This window comes from Mus musculus, chromosome 3, assembly GCF_000001635.26.
Source record: "Mus musculus strain C57BL/6J chromosome 3, GRCm38.p6 C57BL/6J".
NCBI classification, from domain to species: domain Eukaryota; kingdom Metazoa; phylum Chordata; class Mammalia; order Rodentia; family Muridae; genus Mus; species Mus musculus.
In genome coordinates, this window is record NC_000069.6 from 62,551,799 (window position 1) to 62,567,387 (window position 15,589).

Here is a 15,589-nt window from a genome sequence, read left to right on the forward strand (position 1 = left end):
AAATAAGAAGCAAATTAATTTTTCACAGGGTTGAGAATATGTCTCAGGGCTAAAGTACTTGCTTCATATGTATGCCCCTGAATTTTATCCCTAGATCCTCAAAGAGGGAAAAGGGAAAATAATTTCTCTTATCTTAATGAAAATTACTCATCTGCTGGAACGTTGTGTGCTGTTGTGGATATCTTACCAAACAATGGAAAGAAAACATTCCTTACTGTCTTAGAGTTTCATTGCTAAGAAGAGACACTATGACCATGGCAACTCTTATAAAAAATGAAAACACCCCCCCAAAAAAAACATTTAATTTCTGCTGGCTTATAGTTTTAAATGTTTAGTCCATTATCAATATGATAACACTTAGCATGTAGACAGACATGGTGCTAGAACAGGAGCTGAGAGTTCTACCGCTTGATCTTCAGGCAGCAAGAAGACTGTCTGACACACTGGGTAGAGCTTGAGCAGAGGAGACTTCAGTGCCAGCCCCTACAGTGACATACTTCCTTCAACAAGTCCACACATACTCCAAAAGGCCACACCTCCTAATAGTGCCACTCTTTATTCTTTATGGGTCAAGCATTCAAACACATGAGTTTATGGGAGCCATACCTAATCAACCATCACACTCACTAATCAGAATTAGATTAGGAATGCAGATACATGCTTTTCATTTGAGAGATTTTTCTTAAAGGATAAATTTAGCATTTTGAAATTGATGGCTATTCTAAAAAAAAGAAAAAAAAAACAAAGTAAGAATTCACATTTATGATTTGTGTGGGAATATAAAAGAAAAATATACTCAAAGTATCAGAGAAAGCAAAACAACCCCTCAGGCATAGGTAGTAGATGAATAGTGTCCTGGAACAGAGAAGGTAACAGGAATTAGGAATAAATGGGCACACTAGATATTTCTGGTGTAATGGAAATATCCTAACCCTGGTTTTTGGTGATAGTCATTCAATTTGATAAAATTAGAAGTCACTAAATTTTACACTTGAAATTAGTAAATTCTATGGCATGGAAAATACCTAAAACTTGACATTTATTTCAAATCATATTTGTATGTAGTATCTGTGTAGGTGTGTGCCATGTGTGTGGTTGGGTGCTCAAAAAGGTCTGGCAACACCAGATGTTGGTGAGCTTGAGTTACTGGTAAGCTACTTGACTTAGATGCTGGGAACTGAACTTGGATGCCAAGTGTCCTTATCCACTGAGCTATTGCTCTTTTTCAATAACCTTTTCTTAAAGTATACTTTCACTGACTTTCAGGGCAGCCTGTAACATAGCACATCTTCTATTATTAAACAATCCAGTGAGCCTGGGAAAGTCACACTTATCACAGGCCTTAATCTCGTTATCTATAAAGAAAATGTTAGATTTCATAAGCCCTGAAATATCTTATTTTGTCCAAGTTGGCATCACAGAAAGCACTATGTATGGTTCATGCTAGATATCCAGTAGGAATGTTCCTTCAAAATGAGTTAAAAGTATAAAATAATTATCTTCAAAGACTTGATGAAAGATATTATGGAACCAAGACCTAGAAGATTTCTGTTAGTTAACAATAAACTGCTTTTGCTCATAGTGTTTATGAGTTTTCAAAATGTAAGAAAGCCGAGTCACAATGTATACTGTGATAAAACCACCCATTGCAAGAAAATATAATAAGAGAAAACAAAGCAGATTATGAAGCAATATGTATATGTGTTGTGGCCTTTTTAAATTTTAGGTGGAAATTTCTAAAGAGAGTCTAGAATGCTCATGTAGTTCCTCAACAATAAATTACACGGATGTAATAACAGGTCTGCAGTCAAGAGCACTTCTTCTCAGGTTAGATTCTCTTCAGATCTCAGTGAACATTAGGCACATATTGGTGGTCCACATGCTTACATACAGGTAAAACATCTACATGTATAAATAAGATAAATCAGGTTAAAAAAAAAGAAACACTTATTGAGCACTGACTAGCAGTAAAGGACCACATGCAAGTCTACATATATGGGACTATATAAGTGTATTTATATGTTTATTACATATTTGTTTTTCTATGGCAGTGTTAATAACTAATTTATAATTTCCTCCTTCTGATAAAATAATATATTGCTACATTTTTAAATTTAAAGAATTTTATATGAAAATGTATATTTATCAGCAATGATGCAATTTAGAATTAAATGCTAGTCGGTCAGTGGTGGCACACGTCTTTAATCCTAGCACTTGGGAGGTAGAGGCAGGTGGATTTCTGAGTTTGAGGCTAGCCTGGTCTACAGAGTGACTTCCAAGTTCAGGGATAGCCAGGGCTGCTCACAGAAACCCTGTCTCGAAAACAAAAAACAAAAAAACAAAACAAACAAACAAAAACCCCAAAACAAAAAACAAAACAAAAAAATTTAAATACTAAAAAAACAAGTTCTCTAATTCCTGAAATGCTGCTCTTTGAGATTCAAGGGCAGATCATCAGATTGCTAGAAGTATATTTAACATATTATAATTCTGAAGATTCTGTGGATAGTTGAAAATTCTGCCGTATCAGCCTTGAATCCTAAAGAGTAACATTAAATAATAATTTGAGGCATAGGAATATGCAGCAAGCATTCCTTAGGTTAAAGCATATTAAAGATGACTTCTGCTTCCTTGTGACTGTAGCATTAAGAATTTTCGTCCCTATGATTAAAAAAAGGTTCAACTGTAGAATCTGAGTCTCCACAATTCATCTCTAACGTCTTTATGTGTTATCTAAATAATGGTGACCTCCTCTCTTTTTATTTTGCAAAATTAACCTTGAAAAACAGAGAAAACTTCTTTGTAACTTATTATCTATGAAACCATTTCATAACTCTAATATTGATGCCCTGTAAAAGGCATTATACTCTGATGTTTGCACTCTGTCTAAATGAAATGAAAATCACCTATCCATAATTTGCTTCCTCATTTGCTTCCAGAATAGAGTTGGTCAAGAGAAGAACGTTCTTGACACTTGTAAAGTAGATACAATATAGAGTCCATAATTTCATAGGGTTCTTTCTCACAGGTAGTCAGAGACAGACAGAAGGATATGCCTGGTAGAGGCTTCTTCTTCTCCATGAATAGCTTACTTCCTGACTATTGGTGTTGGTCAACTGTGGCCTTAGATCTACCTATAAAACTTGAGATATGAATTCAGAGGCTGTTCTTATTCAGAGACAATAGCTTTTCTTTTTTAAGTTTTTTTTAAAATGTATTTATTTTATGTGTATGAACCTATGTGTATGGTTCTATATCTGGTGACCTCAAAGGTCAGAATAGGGCTTTGTATGCCCTGGAACTAAAGTTACAGATGGTTATAAACCACATACACATGCTGAGAATTAAATCTGGGCCCTCTGCAGGAGCAATTGGTGTTTTTAACCTCTGAGCCATCTCTCCTGCCCCTTGCAACAACTTTTCATAGACATCTACATGGTACGCTTTTGTGATATGCTTTTTGTGGCTAGGCACACATAAGTTCTCAGAATGAGAAAACATAACTCTGCCTCTAACCCTCCAAATTATCTTGAAAATTCACTTCCTAGATTTCCACAGAATTATGATTGATATTTTTTAAGCAGGGTAGGGGAGCTCCAATGTGCCAAAATGGACTCTTATTTCTCTGAAAGAGTATGTCCAAATAAACTCTTCTATAAATTGCTTTGGTCGCGGTGTTTTATCACAGCAAGTGAAAAGTTGTCAATACACAGACATATTAAAAGGGTAATATAATATAGATATCCTTTTACAGGGATGCCTACTGCCTTGTCTCCTAGGGGATCCTAAGTCCTGTTAACAATCAGCATTAAACATTACAAAGGATCACTATATTGTGCTTATTTCTGAGAAGAGAATAGTATGCACACATTATATATTTTCAAGAATAGAAAAAATTTCTTGCTCCTTTATCAAGTCTAGGAATTCTGGGTAAGATGGCAGATTAGAAACCTCACCATTGAAATTTAATGAAAGAAAATAGTCAAGATAATACATTTTTATTCTCTAAGAGACTGTGCATAAATTTATCAAGTCAGGAAGTGATTTTTACAGGAAAGCAGGTGGGAGAGCTAAGAGTGGTAGACCAGCTGTAACCACTCTCAAATTGGCACTACTTGACTGAATTAAGCTTTCTGGAGACTGCAGTAATACCTGTAACGAAAGGGCAGGAATAGAATAGGCCATGATAGAGTGCCAAGTTCCTAGTGAACTATAAGGAAAGGACTTACAACCTTCCCTCACCACTTGCCATCTGAGCCATCTTTCCTGCCCCTTGCAACAACAAAACATTGAGGCTTCAGAGATTAATGGCCTTTCCTACCACAGCAATAAGTGAAGCCCAGTAGAACCAGAGAGATCTAAGACAAGATGTTCCCTTTCAACTTGGTGCAGTTGTGCCAGCAATTCATTTATAAGTAGGTCTCACAGTGGTTTATTTGAATATTGCTCTCAGGTCTTAGGGTTGCTGTATATGTTTCTGACCTAAATCTAGTATATGGAACTCTTTTCTATACTCTTTACCCATACTAAAAATATTCTACTTTTGTTCCTATATCCCCCTTTCTCTCACGTTTATTCCCTCTTCTTTTTACATTTTGATTATAATCATCATCATTTTTACAATCTCTACAAGTTGTGCTTTCCCCCTTAGCTATTTTACCCACCTTGCTTTTATTACTTTTAAATCTGATATTTATTCATATCCTTACTCACCTCCTTCTCAATCCAAATCTTATAAACTAAAACTCCAATATTTCAAACTATTTTTGGTCAGAAAGGCCACTGTTGTTAACCAACTAGCATAACTTTTGTACCGTGGTAACATAAAGTACCTATGGTACATCTCATAATCAAGACTTTTCAAAGAAATCAAAGATGGTAATGTCCCTTAGCAAGAACACAAGCAGCTGGATGAAATAAGGTGATGCAGGGTATGAAAGAGGAATGCAACAACAAAGAGACAGAAACACTGAAGAAAACCCAATTTCCAATGATGCAAATGAGAAAGACAATAAGCTAAATAAAAAGAACTCACCAATAGAAAGTCTCACCAATAAAATCAATCAAGGAGAAACAGAAGACCTGAGCTTGACAACAAGGTAAAGGATCTCAAACAATCACACAGAGATGAAGATGAAATAGTAAGAGACTAAGGGGAATTCTAAGGTATTTGTGACACACTGAAAATGCCAAATCTCTTTACACAGTAAAGGTACAGAAAAAAGAGAAAATCTCATTCTAACGGCAATGAAAACATGCTTTTAAAGAATCACAACAAAATTTCCCAGAGCTACAAAATGAAATGACAGTACAGATGCAGAGGAATTTAATAGACAAAAAAAAAAAAAAAAAAAAAAAAACAGAAATGAGATCCCATCATCAAATTCCAATTAAAACACTAAATGCATTCAAAGTGGCAAGAGAGAAATACCAAGTCACATAGAAAGCAGGCCCATTAGAAGAACAGCAGATTGTTTGACTGAAATTTTAGAAACCGAAAGAGTTTGAAATGATGTATTTGAAGTTCTGAAGGGCAACAACTTTCAACACAGTCTTCTATACTCAGAAAAGCTTTCTATTATAATTGAAGGAAACATCAAAGTTTCCCAGGACAAACAAATACAGGAGAAGGAACTCATGGACTCTAAGCCTGTTCCATAGAATGTACTTGACAGCATCCTTTAGACAGAAGAGAAGATATTCCATTTTTGAGGCCAAAGAAAGAATAAACCATGCCAGAACAATGGTATGAGAGAGGAAGAAGGAGGAGAATAAGGAGAAGGAGGGGGAGGGGGAGGGGGAGGGGGAGGGGAAGGGGGGAGAGGAAGAGGGAGAAAGAGAAGAAACACTACAAAATCAAGAGAATGACAGGAATTAACACACTCCTGTCAGTATCTCTGAAAATTAATAATGTTGATTTCCCAGTCAGGAGACATAGATGGTTAGATAGGATTAAAGATGAGGAGCCATCTATTTGTTGCCTCCAAGAAATGCATTTCATAAGGATGTAAAGATGCATGCAAAAGACAGATATTACCTTAGAGTAAAAGACTGGAACTAGGTGGTTGAAGGGAGTGGGCAGAGAAAACAGTTGCCATTGTTCTAATACATGACAAAAGGAACATTAAGCCAAGATATCTGAGAAAAGATAAAAAGCACTCCATACTGATGGAGTAAGCAGTTCAGCAAGTAGATAATGAAATTTGAAACAAGAATGCTGAACACACATGCTCAAAGATCAATTCTAACATAATAGTAGTAGGTGACTTCAATACCTCACTTTTTCTGATTGACAGGTCTTCCCAACAAAAAAATAAAATAAACAGAAATATGCAAATTAAATAATATAAGGCAAATGGACTTAAGAGACGTCTAAGGAATAATCAATACAAAAGCTACAAACATACAGTCATCTCATCAGACTAGGGACCTTCTCTAAATTAGATCATGTATTACAATATAGAGCTATACAAGAATTAACAAGACAATTGAAATAATCCTATTTGTCTCATCTGATCACAGGGAAAAGCATACAACCAACAACAAAAGAAATGCTAGATCAAACACAAAATCATGGGAGACTACCCAACACACTACTGAAGGATAAATGAGTGCTTGAAAGAATTTGTACAAAAAACTAAATTCTAGAATGAAATGAAAATGAATGCACACATAGCAAACTGTTTGGACAGGTATTGTAAATTCAAAGGTCCAGTTTCAGGTAATATCATTCCCAGAAAACTGGAAACAAGGGGAGATGATTGGAAGGTGGGGAGTGCCAGCCTTCAGTGCAATATTGTGATGCATCCGTAAAGAGATGATGTGTCCTCTAAGAACACTTGGCTCCTCTGACAATTTCCTCCTCTGTTCTAAGTCTCTGCTACTGCAGTGACATTAGGCACTGTTTTTGCTGCCTAGGCTTTTAAGCTATATGCCTCTGTAGAGCTTAAACAATGATAAATGTCTGGTTCTCGTTAAGTAACAACTTTTTTTAATGGTTTATTTCTTAAAATTCAAATATTAAACATTTCCTAGGAAATGTCTAAAGTAAATTATTGATTCAAATGTTCATCTAAGAGCCACTTTTAACACTGCTTTTTCTTCTTATTTTCTTAGTAAGAAACACTGTTATTTTAATATGCAATTTTATTTGAAATATGTAGGAGATACGACTTTAAATATTTAATAATAATTTGAGCATATTTTCTCAATAATCTATGCTAAATCATTAAATTTTGTGAATATTGTATTTTTCAAATGTGCTCATCAATTTTTCCCCAAAGAGCCTGTATCCGTCCATTAAAGTGATCTAGTGCCGTCATCACAGCTTACCAAAGGGCACTTCCATCAGCATTAAATCTGTATAAATTCCAGCCCAAGGTGTTTTAGGCTATTTTGTGAACTAGAAACTAGGACGTTATTTTCACTGGAAGGCTAGATGTACCAGAATATTAGCTGCTAAGATGCTGAATAGATCATAATGCTTGATCACAAATTAAATTATATTTTATCAGAATTCATTTTCCTAGTAGTAACCAGGCTTAAATTTCATGCTAGATGAATTATTACTGAAGGTGGACATATGTTTATAGTCCTGATGGTAAAAATACGTATAATTAATTATGGTGCAAACTCATCTAGAATAGGAGATGCCCAGATACCTCCTAAAACATGTATAGGTGCAGCTTCGGGATGTTTCTGAGAGCGTGCAGTTGAATCTATAGACTAAACGAGGAAAAGGGACCCTCAGCAATGCCAGTGGCCTGAGAGGCTGAACAGGAGCAAGAGACTAAGAAAGAGCAGATTTGTTCTGGTTTTTACCAGAACACCTGCCTTCCCTGGACCTCAGATGCCACACTCCCAGATTCTCTGGTCTTTGAACTGGGACTTACCCTATTAACCAATGCTAATGATCTGGGCTCATACCAGCAGGGCTTCTCTGCTTTTCATGACTAAACCATACTACATTCTGACTACATTCTCCTACACAGGAGGTATCTCATAGAACTTCTTGTTTTTTTTTTTTTTGTTTGTTTGTTTGTTTTGTTTTTTTCACAGATGTTGAAGCAAGTTCAACAATGAATCTCTTTGTTTTTATTTTTTTATTTTTTTCTGTTTTTATATCTGTCTTAAAGTTACTGTATTTTTACTCTGAATTTTAAAATTGAGTAATTTAATCATGCAACTCTGTTTTATCTGTTCTGCAATTTATAATGGTTTTTCTATAAAAGATGAAAACTAAACCATAGCAGGTGTATATGTACATGCATGAGTACTTTATGTTTTGTAGAAACAAAAAGAAAAAAAAACCAAAATATAAGATGATTACACCCCACTTCTATTATCTAGAAACCTGAGTTAGGCAAAAATAGTAAGTGAACACAAATAGTTTCTGTTTCGGTACAATTTTATATCCATTAACTTTGGTTTATTAATGCATATGATAAAGTATGTATGAAGGGTGAGGTTTCTACTTAAGTTTGCAAATGTCAGTGTTAATGCTGCTCTTTCTGGAACAAGACTTTAATTCTGTTAGCATTCTTTCATAGAGATGATTATATGCACTGACCTACATGATGAGTAATCAAAGAATAAATTGTTAAGTTAAATTCTTGGTGATCAGTTTTTCTCTACCACAGAATCGATGCCGTTTAGCACAAGGTTTTGACTATTATCAGTCACTTAGCATAAACAGGGAAGAAAACAAGATGAGTAAGAAAATGTCAAAGCCTAGCTTACAACAGGCATGTGCCTATACGACTTACATCTACATTTATGCCATCACATTAAATTACACCTATGCATGGCCAAAATACATCAGTGGTTTTACCTTAGGCATCGTTTAGCTTTCATGTCACAGAAATAGCAAAGAGATAACTATAACATCTTCATTGGCTTCATGACTGTATTCTTCCCATCTCTCATTCTAAAGTGCCATTCCTAAAGACAAAAGGATGCACCATCTAGAGGCTGCCATATCCAGGGATCCATCCCATAATCAGCCTCCAAATGCTGACACCATTGCATACACTAGCAAGATTTTGCTGAAAGGACCCTGATATAGCTTCCTCTTGTGAGACTAGGCTGGGGCCTAGCAAACACAGAAGTGGATGCTCACAGTCAGCTATTGGATGGATCACAGGGCCCCCAATCGAGGAGCTAGAGAAAGTACCCAAGGAGCTAAAGGGATCTGCAACCCTATAGGTGGAACAACAATATGAACTAACCAGTAGCCCGGAGCTCTTGTCTCTAGCTGCATATGTATCAAAAGATGGCCTAGTTGGCCATCACTGGAAAGAGAGGCCTATTGGTCTTGCAAACTTTATATGCCCCAGTACAGGGGAACACCAGGGCCAAAAAGTGGGAGTGGGTGGGAGGGTATGGGGGACTTTTGGGATAGCATTGGAAATGTAAATGAGGAAAATACCTAATAAAAAATATTTAAAAAGAGAAAAAAAGAACTAGGACACAAAATAAAGAGCATAGAAAACATATTAATTCTACCAGGCTTAATTGGACAAATGGTGCCAATGAATTCCATCAATGAAAGAAGTTTGTTACTGTGACATAATAGTAAAAGTCGAGTTTGGTACAATATACTGTGTTTTATAAGGATGAATAACTTTGTATAAATAAAAAAACACACTTAAGTGAGAGAAAATATTGTCAACCCAAATGGGTCAAATGTATACTAAAATCATCTACTCTCTTTCCCAACTACTGTTATGTAAATGGAACTGTAATCGAAAATCAACTTTCCCTTACAAGCTGTCTTGCTCGTGGTGTTTTATCACTATAGTATAAAAATGACTAATGCACTGCTGAAAGCCAGAAAAATTTTTACTCAACAAAGAAAATGATCCATATAATTTCATAGGAGTCTTCAAGATATCTTACAACTTTAGCACTATTATGACACATAAAAAATAACTAAAATGGGACTTGTAAGGACTACAGGCTTTGCCTTTTTTGCAACTTGAGTTTTACTAGTGAAGTGGTGGAAGAGCATGGGGAGACAGTATTGGGACTCTGAGACCTGCATGGCACTGTTGTTTAGGACAGGATCATCAACAGTGGGGTTTTATCCATTTAAGCAAGACTAAGCTGCTTCAGAGAGATTCTTAATACCAAGCAGCCAGATGTACCAGAACTTAAGACAAAATCAAGTGGTGGAGATATATAGATTCTCAGTATCTGTATGGAATTGGTTCCAGGAATCACTGTGCTGCCAAAATCCATAGATGTTCAAATCTTTTCTATTAGTCACTATTGCATAAAAGTAACTTCAAATATAGTCTTTATATATAGATTAAGTCCATGTTTTTATATGAAATAAATGATCTTTATATACCTTCTAATACCTAATTCAATGTAAATTTTATTCAAATAGTTGTTGTACTATACTTTTAGAGAATACTGACAAGGACTCTTCAATATAGATGTAATTATCTTCCAAACATTTTCAGTCTTCAGTTGATTGAATCCACTGGACCCTGTGGATTAGAACAGCAAGCAGTACAGAAAGATGAACACCAAGTTCAGAGATCAGAATCCAAAGAACTACAGATCACTGTGCCAAAAAATCACTTTGCTGAAAGCTAATTCATTAAAAAGTCATTTTGCCTGTTCCCTGTAACAGTGATCTGCCTGCAAGACACACTGACAGAATAATAGCACAAATAATATTAGAGTAGCCAGCTACCTTTGATTGGGTTTGAGGCCTGCTCTGTGAAATGGAACTCATACCTGACATTGAGAAAGAGACCAAGAATCTAAGAATAGATAGTGTACAGGCCTAGGAAAAACATACTATTATTCTGCTAAGGTAAAACAGCAATAAAATGACTCCTGGCACTGCTAAACCCATAGATCAGTTCCTCACTCAACTCACATCAGAGAAGCTTTTTCTTGGAGTGTATAGGATTTAAACAGAGACTCATGACTGGACAATGTGCAGAGAGTAGGAGACTTTGGAGCATTCTGCTTTAAATGGGATATCTTCATAAAAGCCTTACTATCCTCAAGCTCTGGAATCCATGTGGAAGAGAAGGCAGAAAGACTGTAAGAGGAAGAGATGATGAATGACTCCAAAAAACAGTGTGTTACAAACATATTAAAAACAAACAAAACAAAACAAAACAAAACAAAACAAAAAAAACCAAAACTGATGTACATCTAACCCCAGAGACACTATGATGCACATATGAAGTCAGAGAGACAGGGCCTTCACAGCTTCAAGATGGGGTCCCAGCACTGAGAAGTGAAAGTAGACATTAGGTTCAACTCTTTATCAAGATATTATCTCTAATTGGTACCCATTGGCAAATAGCAAATCAAATTTCTCCAAAGGAATCTCATTGGACATAACTACTACACTTCTAGGGTAGACTCCATGCCCATGAGTAGTTGGCCAACAATAAATGAACTCTATGCTATTTTATTGTTTCATTTTGTTTTGTTTGGGCATTTATGTCTTACTGGCTCTTTGTTTTAAATTTCACTTTTGTGGGTTAATTTTTGTTTCCTTTTTGTTTGTCTCGCTGGTTGGTTTTTGTTTCTTGTTTTTCTCTTCTTTTTCTTTTGAAAGAGAAATAGAAAATGAATATAAATTCATAAAGGTAGAGAGGTGGAGAGGAACTAGAAGGAAATGGGGGAAGCAAAAAAGGAAAATATTGTAATCTTGGCAAATGATCCAAGTTTAAAAAAAAAAGTAGTTATCAAAATCTGAGTCCTGATGAATTCTTGAATGCATTATTGTCTTGAATGGTCATTATTATTGGTATTTTGCACTGTCTGTATTATTTTCTATTCATTAAATGTCAAAGGAAGATCAGTTCATTTTTTGAGTATGTTATTAAACTGTAGGTTCATAAAAATATTCATGCTTCATGATAATTCAATATATTCTAGAAGGATATACTCTTAATTACATTTAAGCAAAATATATCCTTGATATTGTCTTTAAATTTTTTTTTTTTTTTTTTTTTTTTTAGTTTTTCAAGAAAGGGACTCTCTGTGTAGCCCTGGCTGCTCTAGAACTCACTCTGTAGACCAGGCTGGCCTTGAAATCAGAAATGTACCTGCCTCTGCCTCCCAAGTGCTTGGATTAAAGGCATACACCACCACTGCCAGGCTCTCTCTCTCTTTCTTTTTTTCTTTTTCTTTTCTTTTCTTCCTTTCTTTCTTTTTTTTTTTAATTGTCCCTTCAGGGAATTAATTTTGCTTAAACTGGTTTATCTTCTATATGGACAGACTAGAGTGTAGAAATGACAAATTTTGTAGATAATGGCTATAATTTGGGTGAGTTAGGGCAACTCAAGATATCATGCCTATGCTCCAGGGCTAACCTGCAGAAAATAGGGTTTCTATAATAATTCTGGATAATGAAAAACTGAGTCTCTGGTTACTTCTTTATATTCTGCTAGAACCAAAAGATCTAAAAGCTGCTAGATTAGATCTGCAGAAAATGAAAGAGACTATACTTACAAAAACTGGGGAAGGCAGAATCTGAAAACAAAGATAGGGCTGAGAAGTTGCACAGAGAAGACCATATTAAACCATCACAGACAACATAGTAGGTAGTCTTTTCTTATAGCTTCTGAGATCAGCTATCTGCTTGTATATCGATTTCTTTTGGAGAGAAGAAGCAATGTTTGTAGGGATCAGTTCTGATTTTGAGGTCATGTTTCCCAACTGGTTCTTGACCTGCCAATAAAGCAAGCCATGGGCCAATTGCTGAGAAGAAGGTACAGAGAGGACTTCTGAGTCCCAGGAGGGAAAGGGGATGCAAGGAAGGGGGAAAGAGTTCACCATGCTTTGGAGAGGGGAGAATCAGGCAAACATGTGAGGTCTCGGAGGAGATGGGGCCTATGACCACTTACTACAGGCATGTGGTCAGGGATGTTTGACAGGGGTTAGATAGAATTAGCCACTGAAATTTAGGGCACGTGGGAGAAAGAGAGATAAGAAATTGATAAGGGCACGTTTTTCCAAACAAAAGATATTAGCACTTATCAATTATGCCAAGAAAGCAAGTTGAAAATGAAAAACTGTATGTGTGTGTGTGCGCGCATGCCTTTTATCTGCAAATTCAAGGGAAGCTGAGTAGGGGCTGGTAGTTTGGTCCCTTTCCAGAGAAAAGACAGGTGGAGCATAAATCTACACATAATAAGTGTTTCCCATTCTGATATGGCCCAGATCTCCCACAGTGAATATGAACCACAGTGCTGGGTGGTGAAACATCTTTAAATATGTTTTGACTTTATATAGTTATGTGAGCAGTTAAAAACTCATTTCAAGTCATATATTGCTTTTTTTTTGACAATGTCCTGATTTTTGCTTTGTATTGGAGATCTTACCAGTATTCAAGATCTCATATCCCACTGGAAGCACTATAGCCATGCCTTGATCTCTGATAAGATGCTCTATATGATCTAAATGTTTCTCACTTCCTAGTCATGTGCCAAAATCCTAACTACCTCAATGTTTGTGTTAGGAAATGTAAGCTTTGGGGAGCCTTAATACACTTGTCAATGAAGGGCATTAATATCCTTGTTTGGTAGGTCCCAAGAAACTGTGTTGACCCTTCTACCATATATTGACACAACAAGAAGCTAGCTGTCTATAAACCAAAAGTAAGACTTCTTCAGATGCTAAATCTGAAGGTATCTAAATTAGATTTCTCAGATTCTATAACTAAGAAGTAAATTTGCCTTATTTGTGGTATTTTGTTGCAGCACCCTAGGCAGGCTGAGACAGGAAGCAAGGAAACTACACAAGTGAGGCTAGAAGAAGCAATCATTGTGAAAAACACCAAAGTGTCCTTCAGGAGCACATTAAGTGTTAAAATTCTGGATTGTGGAGAGCACAGTGACTAAGAAAAGGCTGTAGGCATGTTTACAGAAGCCTCAGGCAACATTAAACTTCAAAGGGAAAGTTGTAAATAGCTTGCTGTTTAAGCAATAATATAGTCATTTTGATACTGCATTGGATTCTTTAACATTATAAAGCACTTAGGAATACTTCAAATATAAAAATAATTTTTTAAACTAAAATCTATTTGCCTCGTTAATAATTACCTGAGGTATACAACTTTGTAACAGAAAGGAGCAATCTAACCAATAAATACCAAATGCAGGAATTAAATAGCTTCACTAAAGCTTAAAACGTAGGCTTATTTAGCTAGAGTGGAAAAATCTTTATTCATTGGAAAGAGTTTTGCAGCAGGATATGGAGAGTGTATGATATATGAAGCAAAAAATAAGCTATATTAGTAAAGACCTGAGATTATCTACTCCAATCTTCCTCTTCTCAAATGCCTCTTTAAAAAAAAATGAGAAAACCTAGGAAAAGAACTTGCCTTATTATCACCTCAGACTTAGGGACAGAACTACGGTCCAAATTCTGCAAGGCAATGGGAGAAGTCATATGAGGTTCCAGGCTTTCCATGCCTTAATGCAAAGTCAGCTGTGTCAGGAGACAGCTAAGTCTGTTGTTGTATTTATATATTCAAGAAAGCCATTTACTTTGCCTGTTGAACAACTGTAGAAGAATTACCAATAGTTGTTCTGAGAGGCCGAGGACTCTATGTGAATCACTGCTTTCTCCTTTCAAAGTTCTCTTCTGACAAATCCAATGGCCACACTCTAAAATGGTGTACAAATGGACTGTGGCCTCTAAAGGGTATTTTTTAATTCGTGAATGTGGTTGAGCATATATCTCTGAGCTTCAGAAACATATATTATTGATGGTGAAAATATCTTTATCAAAGGGTCTCATGCTTTAATGCATGTTTTGGCTTATGAGTTGTATCTGCATTAATTACTTCAGAGATAATATTAGATATAGTTATTGCTTGCTAAAGAGAAACACAGTGATATGTTTATAAAAAGGTAAATCCAGAAGGGATTATGTTCTATGGGGGTGTACTCAGGTATGGGGGAAGCAGATGTCTTAGCAGGCCCATGCCAAGGCATCCCTTCCCCCTGAGGGACCAGTATAGAATTTATTCAGGGCATGAGGAGGGGAGTTAAGAGGGTAGTAGAGACAGACAGACAGAGAGAGAGAGAGAGAGAGAGAGAGAGAGAGAGAGAGAGAGAGAGCGCTTATTCAGGGCATGGGGAGGGGAGTTAAGAGGGTAGTAGAAACAGAGAAAGGGAGAGAGAGAGAGAGAGAGAGAGAGAGAGAGAGAGAGAGAGAGAGAGAAGAGAAAGAGAGACAGAGACAAAGACAGACAGAGACAGAGAGAGAAAGAGAAGAGAAGAGAAGAGGAGGGGAGGGGAGGGGAGGGGAGGGGAGGGGAGGGGAGGGGAGGGGAGGGGAGGGGAGAGGAGAGGAGAGGAGAGGAGAAGAGAAGAGAAGAGAAGAGAAGAGAAGAGAAGAGAAGAGAAGAGAAGAGAAGAGAAGAGAAGAGAAGAGAAGAGAAGAGAAGAGAAGTAGAGGCTGGCCATGGCCACCAAGAGCAAGTGGAGAGAGGATTGGGGAATAGAATGGGAAGGAGAGAGGAAGAGCAAGAGAGAAGCAAGAGGGAAACAAGAGTAAGAGAGGGAAGAAGGGGCAAGCAGACCCTTTTATAATGGGCTACCTGGTT

At 36.5% G+C, this 15,589-nt stretch overlaps 1 protein-coding gene across 3 annotated transcripts in view; it reads right to left on the reverse strand.

The window, feature by feature from the left end:
• The window catches only part of Gpr149 (G protein-coupled receptor 149), a 76,011-nt gene that overhangs the window by 22,369 nt on the left and 38,053 nt on the right, over nt 1-15,589 (reverse strand). The window lies entirely within an intron of this gene.